This window comes from Musca autumnalis, unplaced genomic scaffold (assembly GCF_047663935.1).
Source record: "Musca autumnalis isolate F117 unplaced genomic scaffold, ASM4766393v1 scaffold_2, whole genome shotgun sequence".
In the NCBI taxonomy this organism is placed as follows: Eukaryota; Metazoa; Arthropoda; class Insecta; order Diptera; family Muscidae; genus Musca; species Musca autumnalis.
Genome location: NW_027411755.1, coordinates 104,406,000 through 104,427,586, shown reverse-complemented (window position 1 = coordinate 104,427,586; position 21,587 = coordinate 104,406,000). Strand labels below are relative to the sequence as shown.

Sequence of the window (21,587 nt, the reverse complement as noted above, 5' to 3'; positions counted from 1 at the left end):
TTGAATTGGCTTCCTCTTATTTAAGAGGACGCACCCAAAAAGTTTTATTTAACGAGTCATTTTCCAAGGACTTGTTCGTTTCTTCCGGTGTGCCGCAAGGTAGCCACCTGGGCCCACTTTTATTTGTACTTTATATTTACGATCTTCCATCAGCTATACGTTACTGCAAAATTTTAATGTATGCTGATGATGTAAAGCTATTCTTTCAACTGAATTCATTAAGTAATTCAATATATCTACAATTACGCAAATGGGATGACTTTGAATCTTAGAAAGTGTAAAAAATTGTCCTTATCTAGATCACTTCCGTTTTTCTCCAATGATTATATTGGTTCACATCAATTAGAAAATGTTGACACTTTACTAGATCTAGGTGTTTTACTAGATCATAAATTGCGCTTCAATTTGCACATTGATTCTTGTGTTAATAAAGCTAAATCATTATTGGGTTTTATAAAACGTTGGTCTAATCAATTTGATGGCCCATACGTTACGAAACGTTTGTTTGTTAGGCTTGTCCGCCCAGTTCTGGAATATGGTTGCATTCTATGGAGCCCTTATTACAAATCATACTCTGATAAGATTGAGTCGATCCAAATCCAATTCCTACTGTTTGCCCTGCGTGGTCTGCACTGGGACACGACCGCGTTACTCCCACCTTATGAAAGCCGTTTAATGTTAATTGATCTTCCTACTCTTGAAAAAAGAAGATTTACACTAAGAGCGCTACTTTTTATTAAACTTTTACGCGACTTAATTTACTGTCCGTACTTGATAAAAAAATAAGACTTAATGTTCCTTCACGTATAACCCGTAATTTCTTGCCAATTAATTTGCCTACTGTTGAAACTAATTATGAAGATAATAACCCATTACGTTGATTGTGTGATATATATAATAACATTTATAATACGATACCTTTAACTGAACCATTACATACTTTAAAAAAATTATGTTTTTCAAAATAGTCAGGCTTAATCCCATAGTCGTTGTTTTAATATTTTATTAAAACAACTTTAATTTATTAGTGGGAAAAAATTGGCGATGTTTACCAAGGGGTAAGGCAGGGAATACTATAGTTTCAGATCTCGCCACAGATCTTCATCTTACTTACTTACTTAGTTGGCCCATTACAGAACATTTGTTCCATAGACCGAACTAAGAAAAGATCTCCATTCCTCTCTGTTTTTCGCTTGACTTTTTGGAATACCGCGCCTTTTCATTTCTTCATCCACTTGTATGCTCCATCGAAGCTTAGGCCTGCCGATTCTGCGTGCACCGCCATGTGGCATGTATTCATACGCCTTTTTAGCGGGTTCATCATCGCTCATTCTCATGGTATGGCCTAGCCAACGCAATCTTTGCATCTCGATACGTTTAACTATATTCATGTCTTTGTATAGCTTATATAGCTCGTGGTTCATACGACGTCGATATTCACCGTCAACGCAAATCGGCCCGTAGATCTTTCGAAGAATTTTCCTCTCAAACACACCAAGCACTGCCTTATCTGCTTGCGCAAGTACCCATGCATCGGAGCCATACATTAGCACGGGTAGTATCAGCGTTTTGTATAGTGTTATTTTTGTTTGACGAGATGTGGCTTTGTTTTCAAATTGCTTACTTAGACCATAGTAGCATCTGTTGGCCAATACAACTCTTCTTCTTATTTCACAACTGATGTTGTTTGTTGTGTTTATGGCAGTGCCGAGGTAGACGAAGTCTTTAACTACCTCAATATTGTAGGTACCAACTTCCACAGTTGGTCCGAGCTCTATGGACGCTTTGCGCGTCGACACCATCAATTTGGTCTTTTCGCCGTTTACCGCCAGACCCACTTTCGCAGATTCTGCTTCGATCTTTCTAAAGGTATCAGTTACTTCCTTTACTGATCGTCCCATGATGTCTATGTCATCAGCATAGGCAAGTAACATGTGGCTATTGGTGTAAATTGTGCCATTTCTTTTGACATTTGCATCTCGTATTACCTTTTCCAGCAAAATGTTGAATAGGTCACACGAAAGGCTGTCTCCTTGTCTGAAACCTCTTTTGGTACAAAATTCTTCGGAGAGGTTCTTTCCAATTTTAACTGAGGACCTAGTATCAGTTAAAGTCATCTTACAAAGCCGGATGAGCTTTGCGGGGATACCAAATTCAGACATTGCGTGGAATACCTTTGATCGGAGGGGACTGTCGAATGCTGCTTTATAATCGACAAAAAGGTGAAATGTGTCGATCTGCATCTCTTGGGTCTTCTCTAGGATTTGCCGCAGGGTAAATACCTGGTCAATGGTGGACTTGCCAGGTCTAAAGCCACATTGGTATGGTCCAATTATTTCGTTGACCAATGGCTTTAGTCGTTCGCACAATATCCCTGACACTATCTTATAGGCAATAGGGAGAAGACTTATGCCCCTATAGTTGGAGCATACAGTCTTATCTCCTTTCGGACTTCATTCTGGCTCCTGTACATCTCGATTTTTTCACACTCCCGCTTTTCCATTTCTCTCTTTTTCTTGTGGAAAACACGTTTCTACTCTCTCCTTTTCTCCCGATATCTCTCTCGTTCGCTACGCGTTGCTACTGATTGTAAAGTAGCTCTATATGCCGCATTTTTCTCTTCGGTAGCAGCACGACACTCCTGGTCATACCATGAATTCCTTTGTGGAGGTCTCTGGAATCCAAGTATGGATTTTGCGGCTGTTTGCATGGAGTGGGCAATATGTTGCCATTGTGTTGTTATGCTATCGGGACAAGGAGTGCTCGCGTTAAGCAATTGGGCTAGTTGAGTGGAATATGCTGTAGCTATCTGTTGTGTTTGCAGCCTATCGATGTCCAACTTCCGCGTTGTGTCTGTTCGTGCTTTATTTGCAACGTTTAGACGGGTACGTACCTTTGCTGCAACAAGGTAGTGGTCCGAATCAATGTTTGCGCCTCGGAACGATCGTACATCCAACACGCTGGATGAATGTCTTCCATCTATTACAACATGATCAATTTGATTACTTGTTCTTTGATCTGGAGACAGCAAGGTGCCCTTATGAATATCGAGATGATTAAATCTGGTACTGCTAACTACCATGTTTTTTCCATCTGCAAAGTCTATCAGCCTCATACCATTGTCAGATGTTTCACTGTGCAGACTGAATTTCCCGACTGTTGGGCCAAAGATATTCTCCTTTCCAATTTTGGCATTAAAATCGCCTAGAATGATTTTAATGTCATGGGCAGGGCAACGGTCATATGTTTCTTCTAAGCGCTCGTAAAATATATCTTTGGTCTGTTCGTCCTTTTCTTCAGTGGGAGCATGAGCGCAAATAAAGCTGATGTTGAAGAATTTAGCTTTTATTCGAATTGCAGCAAGTCTTTCATTCACTGTGGTGAAGCTGGATACCAGATGTTTTAGTCTCCGACTAACTACGAATCCGCAACCAAACTCATGCTTTACGTCATGGCAGCTATAATACAGTGCGTCACCTTTAGGTGTTGTTGTGACGCCTTTCCCAATCAATCGTATTTCCTGTATGGCAGTAATATCGGCCTTGTACTATTCAAGTACGTCAGCCAATACGAAGACTGCACCTTCTCTATAAAGAGTGCGAACATTCCAGGTGCAGATTCGCAGATCATGGTCCTTAAAACGTTTGCGGGGTTCGTCAACTTTAGAGGGGTTTGTTTTTCTTTTCTTTCGTTTTTTCATAGTAGAATGTTTTTTCTAGGGGAGGGTTACTAACCCGACGCCCAAACCCAAGTTTTTAACGTTCTTATGGGTGAACGCGCGGCACATGTTAGCTCACTACCTTTAACGGGTGTTAAAGGCAGTTCCCCAGGTGACACCACGGGGAGGTCAGTGTCCACTTGAGATGAAAGAGGGACCAAGATAAATCCTGGGCTTTGCCATGTTAACGCCGGTCAAGACCGTTGCTTGGTATCATTCATCCCCTACGTCACCCACAGATCTTCATCAGTTCCCTTATTTCTGGTTTTTCAACAAGAAACTTTTTATATCCAAGTGTAAATTGCTAGCTCAAATAGATACGTGCGCAAAGAAACACTCTGATCGAGAATTTCTTTGGCACTACCTAAACTCTAGCAACTTCACTTGCAAACAAATCCAAATTTTTCCCACTGCTATGCGTTCGTCGATTCTCGACGAAAAAGCACATAACTAATTTGTTGGTATTGCATACTACAGCAATAAACAACATTTTGACGGTGCCCGGTCTCACAATTAGGAGGGTTGGCGTTTTTTGTTTGGGATGACGACTTCTATTTTGTTTTTCAAAATAGTCAGGCTTAATCCCATAGTCGTTGTTTTAATATTTTATTAAAACAACTTTAATTTATTAGTGGGAAAAAATTGGCGATGTTTACCAAGGGGTAAGGCAGGGAATACTATAGTTTCAGATCTCGCCACAGATCTTCATCAGTTCCCTTATTTCTTGTTTTTCAACAAGAAACTTAGTCGTTGTTTTAATATTTTATTAAAACAACTTTAATTTATTACCCCTTGCCCCTTGGTAAACATCGCCAATTTTTCCCACTAATAAATTAAAGTTGTTTTAATAAAATATTAAAACAACGACTATGGGATTAAGCCTGACTATTTTGAAAAACAAAATAGAAGTCGCCATCCCAAACAAAAAAACGCCAACCCTCCTAATTGTGAGACCGGGCACCGTCAAAATGTTGTTTATTGCTGTAGTATGCAATACCAACAAATTAGTTATGTGCTTTTTCGTCGAGAATCGACGAACGCATAGCAGTGGGAAAAATTTGGATTTGTTTGCAAGTGAAGTTGCTAGAGTTTAGGTAGTGCCAAAGAAATTCTCGATCAGAGTGTTTCTTTGCGCACGTATCTATTTGAGCTAGCAATTGACACTTGGGTATAAAAAGTTTCTTGTTGAAAAACAAGAAATAAGGGAACTGATGAAGATCTGTGGCGAGATCTGAAACTATAGTATTCCCTGCCTTACCCCTTGGTAAACATCGCCAATTTTTTCCCACTAATAAATTAAAGTTGTTTTAATAAAATATTAAAACAACGACTATGGGATTAAGCCTGACTATTTTGAAAAACAAAATAGAAGTCGTCATCCCAAACAAAAAACGCCAACCCTCCTAATCGTGAGACCGGGCACCGTCAAAATGTTGTTTATTGCTGTAGTATGCAATACCAACAAATTAGTTATGTTCTTTTTCGTCGAGAATCGACGAACGCATAGCAGTGGGAAAAATTTGGATTTGTTTGCAAGTGAAGTTGCTAGAGTTTAGGTAGTGCCAAAGAAATTCTCGATCAGAGTGTTTCTTTGCGCACGTATCTATTTGAGCTAGCAATTGACACTTGGGTATAAAAAGTTTCTTGTTGAAAAACAAGAAATAAGGGAACTGATGAAGATCTGTGGCGAGATCTGAAACTATAGTATTCCCTGCCTTACCCCTTGGTAAACATCGCCAATTTTTTCCCACTAATAAATTAAAGTTGTTTTAATAAAATATTAAAACAACGACTATGGGATTAAGCCTGACTATTTTGAAAAACAAAATAGAAGTCGTCATCCCAAACAAAAAACGCCAACCCTCCTAATTAAAAAAATTAATATGCATTCATACCCAGCAAAATGTTCGATGCCAAAGATGTCATTCAATCATGGGTGAAAGTGATCTGGTATGTCAACTTTTTAGCATCTTCATCGATGAATTTTATATGAGCGTGGACCCCAAAAGATGCTATTCATTTTTGGATCCAAAGCATGTCATTTACACCAATGCTTTGACATGTTATTTTCACCAATGCTTTGACATGTTATTTTCACCAATGCTTTGGCATGTCATTTTCACCAACCCTTTACAATGACATTATCATTACGACGAGAGTTTTAACAACGTTGGTTGTGATTTCGAGTCTCCGTCAACATCAAGCCTATTGTAAATAATTTTGAAAAAGGTGTATAACTAAAAACACAAAATTCATCTCTACCCAGCAAAATGTTCGATGACAGATCATGAGTTGAATCATAGGTGCAAGTGACTTGTCATAGGTGCAAATTTAGGTGAATCACCGATGAAATTTACAAGGGAGTGACACCTGATTTCACCTGTTCATTGTCATGGCATTTTGCACCAGTTCATTGTCATGACATTTTGCACCAGTTCATTGTCACGGCATTTTGCACCAGTTCATTGTCACGGCATTTTGCACCTGTTCATTGTCATGACATTTTGCACCAGTTCATTGTCATGGCATTTTGCACCAGTTCATTGTCACGGCATCTTGCAGTAGTTCATTGTCATAGCATCTTGCACCGGTTCATTGTCATGGCTTCTTGCACCAGTTCATTGTCATGGCTTCTTGCACCAGTTCATCGTCATGGCTTCTTGCACCAATGCTTTGGATCCGGATTTTTGCCAATCAGAAATAAAATTCGCAATACAATTATGTAATTTGTTGAATTAATAAGAATACAATGCGCAGATGATTTGTATCGCCAGATGTTATTTTTCTTTATTTTGTATGTAATTTTCAAAATTATATATTATAATTTTGATTTTTCAAAATAGTCTGGCTTAATCCCTTTTGTTGTTTTAATATTTAAACTAAACTTTAAACTTGTTGTTTTAAATATTAAAACAACAAAAGGGATTAAGCCAGACTATTTTGAAAAATCAAAATTGTAACAGCTATCCCAATTAAATAAACGCCACCAATATTATATATTATATTAATCTGCAATATCATATTTATCTCTTCCGATGGCTGCAAGATACTTCTTTCAACTTGGGGGTTCCGTTTTTCCAATATTCGATAAATTATGTGTCAATCTCTGAACCAAGCTCATCGTTTGGGAAATCTAGTATAAATTTGAATTCTGTTATTTTATTTCAAAAGAAAAAGCTGTAATAGTTACCACGTTATGGTCTCTTTTATACTTATTTTACCGATCTCCTACTTTGCTTCTCTCACTTTGCATGCCATGCTTGTGATATCGTGATCTTTCCATTGGAGTTTTGTTCCCTCGGGTCGCATAACGTCAAATGGCTCGTATTCATATGCCGGTGGCATCTTTATCCATCCTGTTAACATGGCCCAACCAACCCAATAATTGCAGCTCGATATGTTTTACTATATCGGTGTTGGTCGGCTGGGGAAGCTCGTGGTTTATAGACGTCTTTTTCATACTTCTTTTTAATATCCACAAAACGAAACAGGTTTCCAAACACAAAATATATTTTTCTTTTGTTTTATATCAATTTACATTGTATTTTTAATTAAAATATATAAATTTTGCCACTATCGACCACTTTCATCTGACTTTTATTTTCATTTTAACAATTACTTTTGCAAGTACACAATTATTCGGGTATATGAGTATTTGATAATTTATTGTGCGGTTACTTATCAATTGATTTGAACTCATGATAATATTGTGACAAAGATCGGATCTTTCACGACTTCAATTGCACTCATGAAAATTCGATGAAAAAGATCGGATCTTTCATGACTTCGATTGCACTCATGAAAATTCGATGAAAAAGATCGGACCTTTCACGACTTCAATTGCACTCATGAAAATTCGATGAAAAAGATGGGATCTTTCACGACTCCTTTCGCACTCATGCAAAAGAACCAGTGAAATCATGATTTCACATGGAATCACTTCCATTTAATTTTGCTGGGTATTGGATCGATAGAATGGGTTCAAATGCTGATGAAAAGATCGTATCTTTCACGACTTCCTGTGCATGGGTTCAAATGCTGATGAAAAGATCGAATATTTCACGATTTCCTTTGCATTGGTTCAAATGCTAATGAAAAGATCGGATCTTTCAAGACTTCGTTTGAACCAATGCAAAAGATGCCATGAAATCACGTCATCGCGTGGAACCCCTTCCTTCAAATTTTGCTGGGTAATGTATAAACAAGCAGGTTGTCAATCCTCTTTAATGTAGTATTCAAATTTTTAGTAACTTAGTTTAGAATCTATTGTTCTGTAAACTACTTATGCCTGTTAAGAACCCTTCAGCTCAGCATATGTATATCTACAACTCCCTCTGCGGAACAGTAGAACACAGCTAATGAGCAGTAACTATTTTTAATTTATGTCTATCACCCTTGTTCGTTCTAAAGTTGAGTGTCTAAAAAATTGAGCTCTGTTTAACGGCAAACTACATCTCCCTCAGCGGAACCAGTAGTATTCAGCCTAAAGGCTCTTTGTAAATACATATTAAATTCCCTAATTACATTATGTTGTTGTCGTAGTTTGTAATTAAATTTTTATATCGGCTGATATGATTTGTAGCCGGTAGTTTTATCCCCAACTAACCCGCCATTGACCGGTCCATGGTGTGTACGCGCTCCCTACGTAAGGGGGGGGGGGGGGGGTGGCCCCCTCGGCCGGCAGGGGCGGGTGTGAGAGGCGTGGGAACGAACGAAAAAAAAAGACGACTACCAGATTCTACCATAGAGAAGTTCCGGAAATTTTGCGGAAGTGGATCCACCCTAAAAGTTTCAAAAAATAAATTTCAACACCTGCAAGACTTAAAACGCTTAATTCCAAGTGATTGTCATTACTTTTATGACAACATTCCTTATGACAATAAAAAGTTACATTTAAACTGTTACAGATCACATAATTTATATGAAATATATAAATTGACTTAAATACAACAATAAATATAATATTCCAGATTTAATATCGTCTAATACAATTATAGTGATGGTTGGAATAGACAGTTCACCTAATTGAAATATCAACGTCAAGACTGGGAATTGAACCCAACACCGTCAGATTGCTAGTTTAAAGTTCGCTTAACCGCGTAGGCCAATAAACCAGTTCTAATTTGTTTATAATTTTTCATTTATACTAGTTTCTTCAAATGTATACTCAATAAATTATGGGTTATGTCTTTTAGAATTTCAGAAAAATACAATACCAAAAGACGTAACCCACACAGCTTCTAACATTCTGGAAAAACAAATAATTTTTTTCCAAAAATATATTTCTATGGTTGCATTCTATACTATACTAAAAATGTTCGATATTTTTTAACACCGATTTCATTTTATAACGTTTTTTGCTTCTCCTGTAAAGTTTTATTTTTGTGGGTTACGTCTTCTGGCATTTATTTATTATAATATTAACAATGTAGCATTGGCTACAATAGCCATCAGCTAAAACTGGTAACAAATTTAAAAACTTAAAATTATGTTATAAGGTTATTTTGATTTGCTTTATGTAGTTATATATTTTGTTGATATTTGCTGCTGTGGGGGATCTTCCGGCATTTATGGTGACGATATATTCATTTTCCAAATTCCAAACAAGACATGAAAATTTCATACGAAAATGTTGGTGATAATGACATATCAAAACATTGGTGCAAATGACATGTCAATGCATTGACTAAATGACATGTCAAAACATTGGTGAAAATTACGCGTCAATGTATTGGTTAAAATGGCATGTCAATGCATTGGTTAACCCACTTAAAGGCACTGGTCGTTTAAAGGCCAGCAAAAAATGTGCACAAAAATGCAGGTAAAAACAGTTAGATACGTGTTTTATTGTGAGGTTTTTTGTATTTTCTAATTGTTTGCTCATATACGTATCTGTCCTTCCCAGTTCATAAATTGACATTTGACCTGCGTAGTTTTTCGCGGTTCGGTCATAAAAATAACCCTTTTCGTGAAGTGTATTACACTGCAAAGTTAGCTGTCCGTTTAAACGGACAGTGGCAAAATCCACTACCGTAAATTTGTATGGGAAATTGGTGTTTTTTTACAATAATATAAGTTATTGGCCATGTTGGCTTTTTTATATTACAATTGATGAATAAATGAAAGTAAACATGCCGTTCTTCAGGGCGTACGATAGAAAATATTTTATAAAATAAAGAAGATAGAAAATATCTTTAAAAGTGTAAAACAGTTGGCTTTGTGCATACAACTAAAATTGAAGTTTACTTTATAGAGATTTGCATGATACAATAAAGTAGAGGTAGGCCAGGTGTGAAAATCACTGAAAAATACAACCCCGCAGCCATGGCTTAAAACGTCAAATGACATGGTGCCATAATAAAGGTAGATGTATCTGCATAGTTAGTCCGTTTTACAAAAACATATGGAATGTAGAACTTCACAGTTTATGGGCCATTATTGTATGTTTTCTTTTACTATTGGATGGATTTTGAGATGCAAAATAAGCATGTTCACAATAAAAGTGAATGCCAAGAATGTTCTCCGTTGTAGTTGTTAGCAACGCATATATGTTCGATCGTGTATTATTTCAGTTATCAAGTTCCTCTGTATCCAGACTCAAGAATTCGGCAACCTGGACTGGTTGCGTCCATAAGGAATGAGGAGACAGGTGAGTGGGGTTAGCTGGGCAGTTGAATAAATGCAGAGTATCGTGTGGTCCCAATCCACATGCTGAGCATATGTTGGGTATCGTGGCGTCAATTCTGGCCCAATACGAATTGAGGCAGCTACATCGTCTGGATCTTAACTGAGATAAAACCACTTGGACAATTTTATAGAATTGTTTTTAATGGTGTCAGGTAGATTTTAGTCAACGCACCAATGTGCTATCTTTACACATAACAGATGTCGGCCATAAATAGAAAGGGTCGGTAATAAAATAGTGTATGTTTCTTATCACCCGCAACGCAGTGTGTGCGTGGTGTGCATGATGTATTTATGTACACAGCGTACATTACTAAATGTATTGTCTGTGTGTGTTAGTTTTAAGAGTTGTAAATATTTTGTAGAATAGTAAATAAAATTTGAGTTTCTTTCGAACCATCGAAGAATATACATCACCCGCGTGTTTTCGTTCTTGGGTTTTTCCTTAGGTTTTCTTGGGCTGCATTGTAGTGATGAGGCTAGGAGTCGCCTCATCATTTGGTGACCCCAAAGTGATTGTTATATGTTTAGTAAAAACACGTAATAGATCCGCTATTTAAGTGACGTGGTAGGCTCGCAGTTCCAAAGGAGAACGTTGTGTAGTTTATACGTGTAGTGCAGTGCTGTAGAAAAAAGTGACTGTGTTAGGTTATTAAAAGACGCATACTCGAAGCAAAGAGTATGTTAGGTCAATTTTAATAACAAATAAAAAAAAAATAATAAAGTGACAAAAAATATAGCTCGCGAAAATGAATTTCGAAGAATTCATCCAACATCAAAGGATGTTGGGCGAGTATATAGTGTCCATTGATTTACAAATATACAAAATTGCTCAAACAAGTGTAGCCAAGGAAATTAGGGAAAAGTGTTCCAAAATAGTTAGTTCTTTCGCGGAAGCAAGAACGGACTTTTTAGGTAACGAAAGGGAGCTCCGACGTATGGAAAAAGTACCATACGATCATTGCATATTCGCTGTGGGAGTGCAATATGCCGTTAAAAGCATAGAGGAAAACATGGAAGCTATGGGTTTGTTTGTGCCTATAGAAGTGCCACGTTTACATAATGTAGATTTTATAGCTGAGGTGAACAGCTTAAGTTCATCGGAACAGTGTGGAAAGAAATCCGGACTGCTCCAAACAGGAACGCCAAATATTAGGGAAACAATTAATTTAGTAGATGCTTCTTTTGATTTTTGGGGGGAGATTAGAAAAGCTCTTTTCTCAAGAACAAAAGACTTCGAAAAGAGTTATCAGTCATTATTGTCACATTACGTGCGATATTTGGAGGTAGTAGGGATAGAGGGTGACTACACAAGTCATTACCATTATCTGCAAATTTGTTACCAAATAGTAAGAAGTGGGAACATTTCAAGAGTAGCACCAAAAAAGGTGAACATAAATTATGAGGCACAGTTCTCAGGTAGTTTAGGGCCTATACAGGAAGTTGTTAGGAGCTCGAAAACTGAGAATGAAAAGGCGTGCGTGGATGTTTCGCGAAAATTAAAAAGTGAAACAAATCGATTACGAGAAGAAAATGAGCAATTTAAGTCCAAATTGGATCAACAAATCAAGGACTGCCGACTTGCTGAAGAAAAGGCTCGCATGTATGAGTCACAGGTCACTGACGTTACCGTCAAATACAATGCTGCTTATGCTGAAAAGGAAAAGGCTGTGGAAAATCTTTGTGAAGTGCAGAAAGAATCGGAGTGTCTACGACAACAATTGGACGAAGCTCGTAAATATTTAAACGCTGAATCCATGATCCGTACGGATTTGCAAAACCGCATTCAGAGACTACGCGAAGAACTCACGTTTAAGGAGCAAAGTCATTTGCGAGAAATTGATGAAATACATTCTCGCCACCAAGCTGAAATCAGTGCAGTGTTACAACAGTTGCGTGAACAACACAAAGAACAAATGCGCAAACTTGAAATGATGTACCAACAAGAGATTAATAGTCTTCAAGCAGAAGCCAATCATAGCTTGAATAGTCGCATTAATGAGTTGGAAGCTACAAATGCTGCATTGAATACCCGTAATCGTGATTTGGAGGAATTGATCCAACAGGAACGGACATGCCATGCTGCTGAGGTAGTAAATCTGGAAGATGAATTGCGACGTCTACGAAATGGAATGGCACAACAACAACTACAAGAAGAAAGTGCTATGTACGACAAATTACTGTGGAACGAAGAAGATATGAGTCAACCCAGCAGGGAGAAAGATCACATCGAAATTTCCCAAAGTGATCTTGAAGAAATGGTACTGAAGAAAGGTACTAAAGAAGTACATATCGGTGGTTTCCAATTTAAACCTAATGCCAATGACAAAGAGAATGACGTCAATTTCCATCGCTCAGGCACCATTGAGGGTGATATCAACAAATTGAGAGTTAGTGCAACATATGAACCTCCGATCCACATGGTTATGAAGTCACAAGAAATACAAGGTGGCGCTAGCAAAAAGGCATCGATGTTTAATGCCAATGAAGAAGTTACCGGTTATCGCACAACCAGAGCTGACGCTAGCAATGTTTCAGGTTATCCTCTACGAAGAAAATGGATTTACCACGTAATTAAGCAATGGAAAAGAAGTCCCCGTCCGAGCTGGTTGCTGAAGGTGTTGGGTGCCATCACCTAGAATTAAGTTATAATAATTGTTGCATTCATATAATTAGTTTTAGAATATAAGTAATGCCTTCAGCAGTTACAAAATTAAATGTAATTGCAATATTACTAAAAAATTTAGTTTGTAAAAGATAAGATACTAATACATACAATTGTTAAAAGATTAGGATCTTTTCACGGCGGGGAGTATGGACAATTTTATAGAATTGTTTTTAATGGTGTCAGGTAGATTTTAGTCAACGCACCAATGTGCTATCTTTACACATAACAGATGTCGGCCATAAATAGAAAGGGTCGGTAATAAAATAGTGTATGTTTCTTATCACCCGCAACGCAGTGTGTGCGTGGTGTGCATGATGTATTTATGTACACAGCGTACATTACTAAATGTATTGTCTGTGTGTGTTAGTTTTAAGAGTTGTAAATATTTTGTAGAATAGTAAATAAAATTTGAGTTTCTTTCGAACCATCGAAGAATATACATCACCCGCGTGTTTTCGTTCTTGGGTTTTTCCTTAGGTTTTCTTGGGCTGCATTGTAGTGATGAGGCTAGGAGTCGCCTCATCACCACTCGTGTTTGCCTTGGCAGATGGCGTTCTTCTGCTGCGATGGATGGGGGATGGTTTCCAAGTACGGCAAGCAGCATTCTTCGTACTGCTTGCGCAACCATGTTGGTGTGAATGCGATTCAAGCCTGCCTGATAGGCTCGTTTATCTAGCGGTTCTCTTTTATACCTTTGGACCTCTCTCTCTAGATCATGAAGGTCTCTCCTGACGTGCCTGGGTGGGGGGAGCCTGTCCATTAAATCGTGGCAGGGATGCTCACTGCGCTAACACCCAAGCAGGTACTGCATCGACAACATCTTATTGTGCTGACGCACCGGTAAAACCTTCTCCTCCTCATGAAAATGGTCCACTGGTGTCATGAGGAGGCACCCTGTTGCAGTCCTCAGGGCGGCATTCTGGCAGGTTTGAATCTTCTTCCACTGCGATGCGCTAACCTTTGCGGACCACGCTGGCGCCGCATAGCTTACCACAGACCGGCCTATTGCATTGGAGGTGGTCAACAAGGTTTCTTTTTCAGCACCCCAAGTGCTGCCGGACAGCGACTTGAGAACCTTGTTCCTACTTCTGATCTTATTGCAAATAGCTGTGGCATGCGCGGACGACTTGAAATTTAATGATCACTTTTAACTTTAAGCTAACCGGAATGCTATAAATCTGTTCGGAAAATCCAAACTTTAACAAAAGAACACTTTTAATAATGGGGGTATGTGTTAAATTAACAAATAGAGTAAATAATAATAATTACTTTAGCTAGCCTCCAGAATATTGTTGCTAGAAAAGTGTTCCAAAAATAACAAAAGTTGTACCCAAACTTATGACAGTAAAAATGTCATTCTCTTATTTTCTACTTGACAAGTTTTGCTGATCTAACACGTGATTGATGGCATCCGATTTGCAGATACATTTCAGCTAGAATTTTTACAACATTTGTAATTTTTCCATTCCGTACTTTTGGAAAAATTAACAATTTAAGTTTGCCATGCAAATAACAATTCACCTATGCATCTACCTTTATTATTGCATAATGTCAACAACAATAAAAAATGTCAACCCTGCTTTTGACAGAATAGGCCATAATAAGAAAAAAATTGTAATCAGCTGTTAGCTCTGGCCTACCTAATAACGATTCTACCATGGATATTTGTAAAAAACACCAATTTCCCATACAAATTTACGGTAGTGGATTTTGCCACTGTCCGTTTTAACGGACACCAGATTCTGGAAAAACTATAAGTTTTAAGAAAAAAAGTTATTTTTTAAAAATGCTTAAAAATTAAAATGAAACTGAATTCAATGAAAAAAATTTTAAATTTTCCCAAAAACATTTTTCTGGCGCTAAGTGGGTGAAAATCACATTTCAAAGCATTGGTGAAAATGACATGTCAAAATGACACGCATATGATCCAAAATGTCATATTTTGGGAGTCGCGCTCATATAAAATGATTAAATAGCATCCTTGGCTATTTAACATTTTACTGGGTACTTAATGAGCTCAGAAAAATATATATAATGATCAAACTTAATGACCGACCCTTGCGACTAATATTATTATTTTAAATTTTTTTGTACAATTATACAATTAAATAATTTGTTCTTAGAATAATATTTTGACAAAATGTGAATGGAGTCATTCGCATTTCACGCATTGGAAATTCCAAAAATATCTTCCAAAGTTCGCACAAATAATCCTTAGAGCGCTACGTTTTAAAAAGACTAGAGTTGTGCCAATCTAGTTCAATTGAACGATATAGTTCTAATCGTCCACCTCGCTTTTCTGAAAAAAAAACTGCATATACATACAGCCTGTTTCACTATGCCGATCGAAAATGAAAAGGAAAGAAAAACTACTTAACTCGTGTATGATTTTCAAATTTTGTAGTTGTTTCGAAGCAAAAACAAAGTCAATATTACGAAAAAGTTTAGGTGTTTTTCGTTCGCATTCATTTTCTTTCGACATGGTGAAACAGACCCATGATTTGTACGTGTCATACAAAACATCACTCATCCTTTTTGGAACCAGGACTCTAAACAGACAATCCTGTCATGACACTTATATATGGATATATTAAGAACTCCGAAACGACAGATTATACAAATTTACAACTTATTATGTACTAGCCTGCTGACATGACAGCGAAAAAGATGTAAGCGAAAAAACTACTGTTTTACGTTCCCACGACAATTGGATCTTCGTTCCGGAACGACCCGGGAACATCCCGGCCAGAGATTGTCAACCCAGCGACAGCTGTATCAACCGGAAGTTTTTTCCACAGGTGAGCAAAATATGCCGGCAACTTTGCTCGCCATCCTTCTAATTCGAGCCGGCATTGAGCAAAACCCCGGTCCATCGATCTGGATTTGTTCAGTGTGCAATAGGCGTATTGCGGCAAACTCCCCGTCAGTTAGATGTAACGTCTGCAGAAACTGGTGCCACCTGAGGAGGTGCTCAGGTCTCACCACACACCGCCACTGGTCACAACGATACATTGCCAGCTGCTGTCAGCAGCCAACAACATCGAGCACGCCGTCCCCTGCACCTCAGAGCAATTCCAACCGCTCGCAGCAAACTGTTCAGCCTGTTCAATGGTTCTGTTCAGTATGCAGAGGTGTAATCCGGGATAATATAACATCCGTTAAGTGCAATGGCTGCAAAAACTGGTGCCATATGAGGAGATGTACCACCTTGCGTACTCACAGGGACTGGAGTCCCAGGTTCATAGCCGCATGCTGCTCCAACATCCGTGCAACAAGGACTAGCACTTCCGCTAGGTATTCATCCAGTACTGCGACTAGCACTCCGTCTAGTATTCCATCCAGCAGTGCCAGCTCTAGTGTCCAAACTAGTAGCGCATCTAGCTATTCAACTAGCTATTCTTCCAGTGCCACACTTCCATCCAGTGGCGCATCTACTAGTTATTCTACTAGTATTCGTTCCGGCTCCAATATTCCATCTAATGGTAGCCATATTCAGGCTAGTTATTCTACTAGCAGTTCGTCCAGTACCACTATTCCATCTGTTGGTACATATACTAGTTTCCAATCTAGTATTTCTGCTAGTTCTCCTGCTATTCCTTCCCGTGGTACTACAGCTAGCATTCCGACTAGTTTGTCATTCAGTAGTACCCCTACTAGTATCCTCGCTAGTAGTGCGACTAGCATTCCGCCTAGTCATCCAGATCCAGTGAACCGCGCCAATCTCCATTCCAGACAACAGCAAAGCAGTGATCCTTCCATCCAACAGTCTCAGCAAAGGCACCCACAGCAGCAATTAGTGCAGGGTGGTGACTCGATGGCCTCATTCCAAATCATGCAGTTCAACTGCAATGGTTTAAGGAATAAGGTTATTGACATCACTAATTTCATACACGACAATAACATCTTAATTGCTGCTCTCCAGGAGACGAAGTTGACCAGTAATTGTTCCCTCTCGTCCTCAGGGAATTATAACATCATCAGACGAGATAGGGAAAGGGATCATGGAGGTGGCCTCGCATTTATCATCCAGCGAGACGTCAGATACACTCTGACGCCGCCTCCTGTTCCCCCCCGTTTCGATCCTTTCCTTGAGGTCATGAGCATCTCAGTTCATTCCGATGATTCTGATATCGAGATCATCAATGTATACATTCCGCCCGTCAACAGCATTGGGGCAAGTTATCACCCTAGCATAATTCATCTGCTTCAAGGGGATAACCGAATTGTTCTTGGCGATTTCAACGCTCATCACGAGATATGGCACTCCCAGTTGCCGAACGATCCACGCGGTATTCGTATTGCGGACCAGATAGACGAATCCGACTTCGCATCCATCAATGAGGAATCCTCCACTAGAATTACAGCCAGATGCTCGAGTTCTCCGGACATTTCCATCGTTAGTACCTCGCTCCTTCCTTTCGCATCTTGGCAAACAAAAGTCGCGCTAAATTCCGACCACATTCCAATCTTGGTCACAGTGGAGAAACCTAGCGATTTCGTTGAGCCCGACAAGCGCACATTCGTGAACTACAACAAAGCCAACTGGCATGGCTTCACGAATTTCATTGACGACTCCTTACGTCACTTGCCGCCGCCCTCATGTGCCAGAAAGGGTGAGAGAACACTAAGGGAAGTAATCCTCAAGGCGGCAAAGCGCTTTATTCCAGCGGGCAGAATTCCTCTCATGAGACCAAATTATCCATCCAGGGCATCCCGTTTGGCACAAGAGCGCGATCAAATACGTGTCGATGACCCAGCTGACGAACGAATTGGGCAATTGAACGCGGAAATTGAGAACCTGGTTCTCGAACACAGGCGTTCCAAGTGGATTCAACATCTCGACCACTGCACAATTAATTCCAAGCAACTTTGGTCCACAATTAAAAATCTATCTGGTTCCAACAAGAATAGAAATCTCCCTGCTATAGCCTTCAATAACATTACATATTCCGATGCCAAAAAGTGTGCAACACAGTTCTGCCGCCAATTCATTGAGCATCCATCTTCGCAGAGCAGGTCCAGGCGAGCCGTTTTCCGGAGATGCAAGTCACTAAAGCGTGATTTGCAGCCCATCTCCTTCACATCCAGTGAAGTCGAGGGAATTATCTCCAAATCCAAACCATCTAAAGCCCTTGGGCCAGACGGCATATCCATGGTAATGTTAAAGAAGTTGGGAGCAGTAGGTTTGAGCTACTTGACAAAGGTCCTGGAACTATCAATTTCCCAATTGGTAATTCCTGACGTTTGGAAAGTGGCTCGTATAATTCCTATTCTAAAGCCAGACAAATCCGCTACAAATGGGGAATCCTACCGCCCGATCTCCATGCTTTCACCAGTAGCAAAGGTTTTAGAGTCCCTATTGCTCCCATCCCTGAAACAGCATTTCCACCTTGCCTCCCACCAACATGGTTTCAGGGAAGCTCATAGCACAACCACGGCTTTGCAAGAGATAACCACAAAGATTGCGAACGGCCTAAATCAGCTACGACCACCCAAACGGACCATTGTGGCAGCGCTTGACCTGTCCAAGGCGTTTGACACGGTCGACCATTCCATGCTGATTTCTGACGTCATGAATTCCACCCTTCCCAATGACGCCAAGCGTTGGATTGCCAATTACCTTAATGGTAGGCAAGCCTTCGTTGAATTCCGAGGCCAAAAATCCAAATTCCGCAAGATTAAAATGGGAGTACCCCAAGGTGGAGTGCTATCCCCCATTTTATTCAACATCTATCTTGCTAATCTCCCTCCTCCGCCAGCAGATATTTCGGTGGTATCGTATGCTGATGACTGCACCATAATTTCATCTGGTGTTGACATCGACGACGTAAGCGCTAGAATTTCCAACTACCTAGCCACCATCACAAATTTCTTCCGGGAGCGCAATCTTCAGCTATCCCCTACAAAGTCCTCAGTGTCCTTATTCACTTCCTGGACGAAGGAAGTTAACAACCAGCTTGATGTATTTGTCGAAGGCAGGCGTATCCCCACTGTTCATAGTCCAAAGATCCTTGGGGTAGTTTTCGACAATCTTCTCCACTTCTCTTCGCACGCCACCTACATCAACCAGAAAGTGAAATCCAGGAATAAAGTCCTTAAAGCTTTAGCTGGCACCTCCTGGGGCAGAGATAAGGAGACATTGATAACGACCTATAAGGCCATCGGTCGGTCTGTCTTCAATTATGCTGCCCCGGTTTGGACTTCCTTCCTGAGTGACACCCAATGGAGAATCCTGCAGACGACGCAAAATAATGCTCTCCGAATTGCTACGGGTTGCGTCCAGATGTCACAGGTGGATCATCTTCATGAGGACACCAGGATGCTGTCAGTCAGGCAACATAATGTGTTGCTGACTAGACAGTTCCTGCTGGCTAGCCATCAGCCGAGTCACCCCAACCATCACGTAGTGATGGAAGATCCACCACCTAGACGCATCCGTAAGGACTTCAGGTGTTACCGTGATGACATCCAAGACGTCATTCCATCGGACGTCAACCGATTGTCTTACACGGACTCCCTGAGCATTGTGCACCAACGGGCGGTCTCCGAAGCCATAAGTGTGTACAAAAACAATAAAGTCCTAAATCAACATCCTCCAACAATTTCGGATAGTGAGAGGCTTCTTCCAAGGCAAACTCGTTCCATACTGGCACAACTTAGGTCTGGTTACAGTAGCATTCTCAATTCCTACAGAGAACGCATTGTTCCCGGTACCATAAACAGGTGCCCCTCCTGCCATCAGAGCCCTCACAATACTTCACATCTATTCAACTGTCCGTCCGCCCCCACAAATCTAACCCCTGTTGATTTGTGGTCACATCCAATTGAAGTAGCACAATTCCTTCAATTGCCAACATCAAATCCTATTCACACAACTGATTAATAATATATTCCATTTCCTTTTCTCGTTCCATTCTTCCTTTATAATTTTCAGGAAAGAGCTTCCGAATGCAACCGAACTGTTACAACAACAACTGTTTTATTGCACATATTGGTTAGATCCGAAGTTATATAATATAAAACGTCCCCTGTAAAATTTGCTTTTTGTCGCTTACATCTTTTTCGCGGGAAGGATCGTAAAACACAGAAAAACAATTATGCAACAAACAATTATTAAATCAATGATATCAACTCGAGATACTACGTTAAATAAAAAGAAAAATATTGACGTTGAAGTGCATACCATACAATAAAGTCGGCTTTCACACAGTGTACTTTCGTCACGGAGACGACGCCATTTCTTGCTCTCCGTTTTCGTTTCATTCGTATTTTTTTGTAAGCAGGGTTGCATTTTTATGCCAATCGTACATCTTTACCTAAGCGTACTATTTATGTACCGAATGTACAAAAATGTTTTAATGAAATATGTTGAAATAGAGATTACAAAATATGTGTATATATTGATTCTGATGAAAAACATCATTGCAGGTAAGAAACATAATAAATTATTTTGTGTGTGAATTTTCATCAACAGTACTTTTTCGTACGTTTTTTCACTACATTTTCCCACCCTGACAACGTCTACGAATTAGAGTTGCGTCGTTCATGAACGAACCGGCTCAAAGGAACGATTCCGTGAAAAGAACGAACGGATCCGTATCCAGCCCATTCTTTTATATCGTTCATTTAGATCCCCGATGGACGAGTCATTGCTGCTTACAAAATTAGCAGCATTGGTTTTGCAGTCAAACTCTAAACAAACGCTGCGTTAGCGCAAACAGCACAAATTTCCACACAAAACAAACAATGATTCAGAGAGCTACTCTCGCTCAGTAACTCACCTCGTTCACATCTCGGTCATATCTTTCTTTTGCATCATTCGTTCATCTGCTTCTTTCATGTCAAAACCACCACCACTACGTTCAGAAACAAAACCACCCCCATTAGCACACAAACAAGCAAGTAACACAACAGTTGTGTCATTCGTGAACGAACATTTTCAAAAGAACGATTCGGTGAAAAGAACGACAGAGTCATATGCAGCAGAGAACGAACGACTTCAAAAGAAAATAATAAAGTCAAATGTATTGTTGAACGAAAAAGAGCCAACGAACGAAGTAAACGACCCGGATCCTTTTGGTGAACGGAATGAAAAAGATCGATCCGCTCAATGAACGAGATTGCCCAACACTACTACGAATGAACACCAAAACGGAAACTATGAAATGGTGTCGTCAAAACGACACTGTGTGAAAGCCGACAAAGTAAAATCACATGTGTGGGATGAGAAAATTTGGTATGCTCATACATCACACTCTTAGAACGTTTTCACACGATAAGGTTTGCCTGCTCAAAAATGCGTTGTCCGTTTTGGTCATTCGTAAATTGTGTCAGTGTTGAAACAAAATGTGGAAGTAAGTGAACGAAAACGTACATAAAGTACTTTTTTGATAAATTCGTTCAAGAAGTATTTTTTATTTAATTTGTATTATACAAACATTACTTCAAGAACATGTTATGATTTTTTAATTAATTTCTTTTATAGTTTTCGTAATTGAGATTATTTTAAATGTTTTG

At 39.4% G+C, this 21,587-nt stretch overlaps 1 protein-coding gene across 3 annotated transcripts in view; it reads right to left on the bottom strand.

Annotated features, from left to right (window-relative positions):
- Nipped-B (Nipped-B cohesin loading factor) overlaps nucleotides 1-21,587 on the bottom strand; it is a 512,008-nt gene that overhangs the window by 27,448 nt on the left and 462,973 nt on the right. The window lies entirely within an intron of this gene.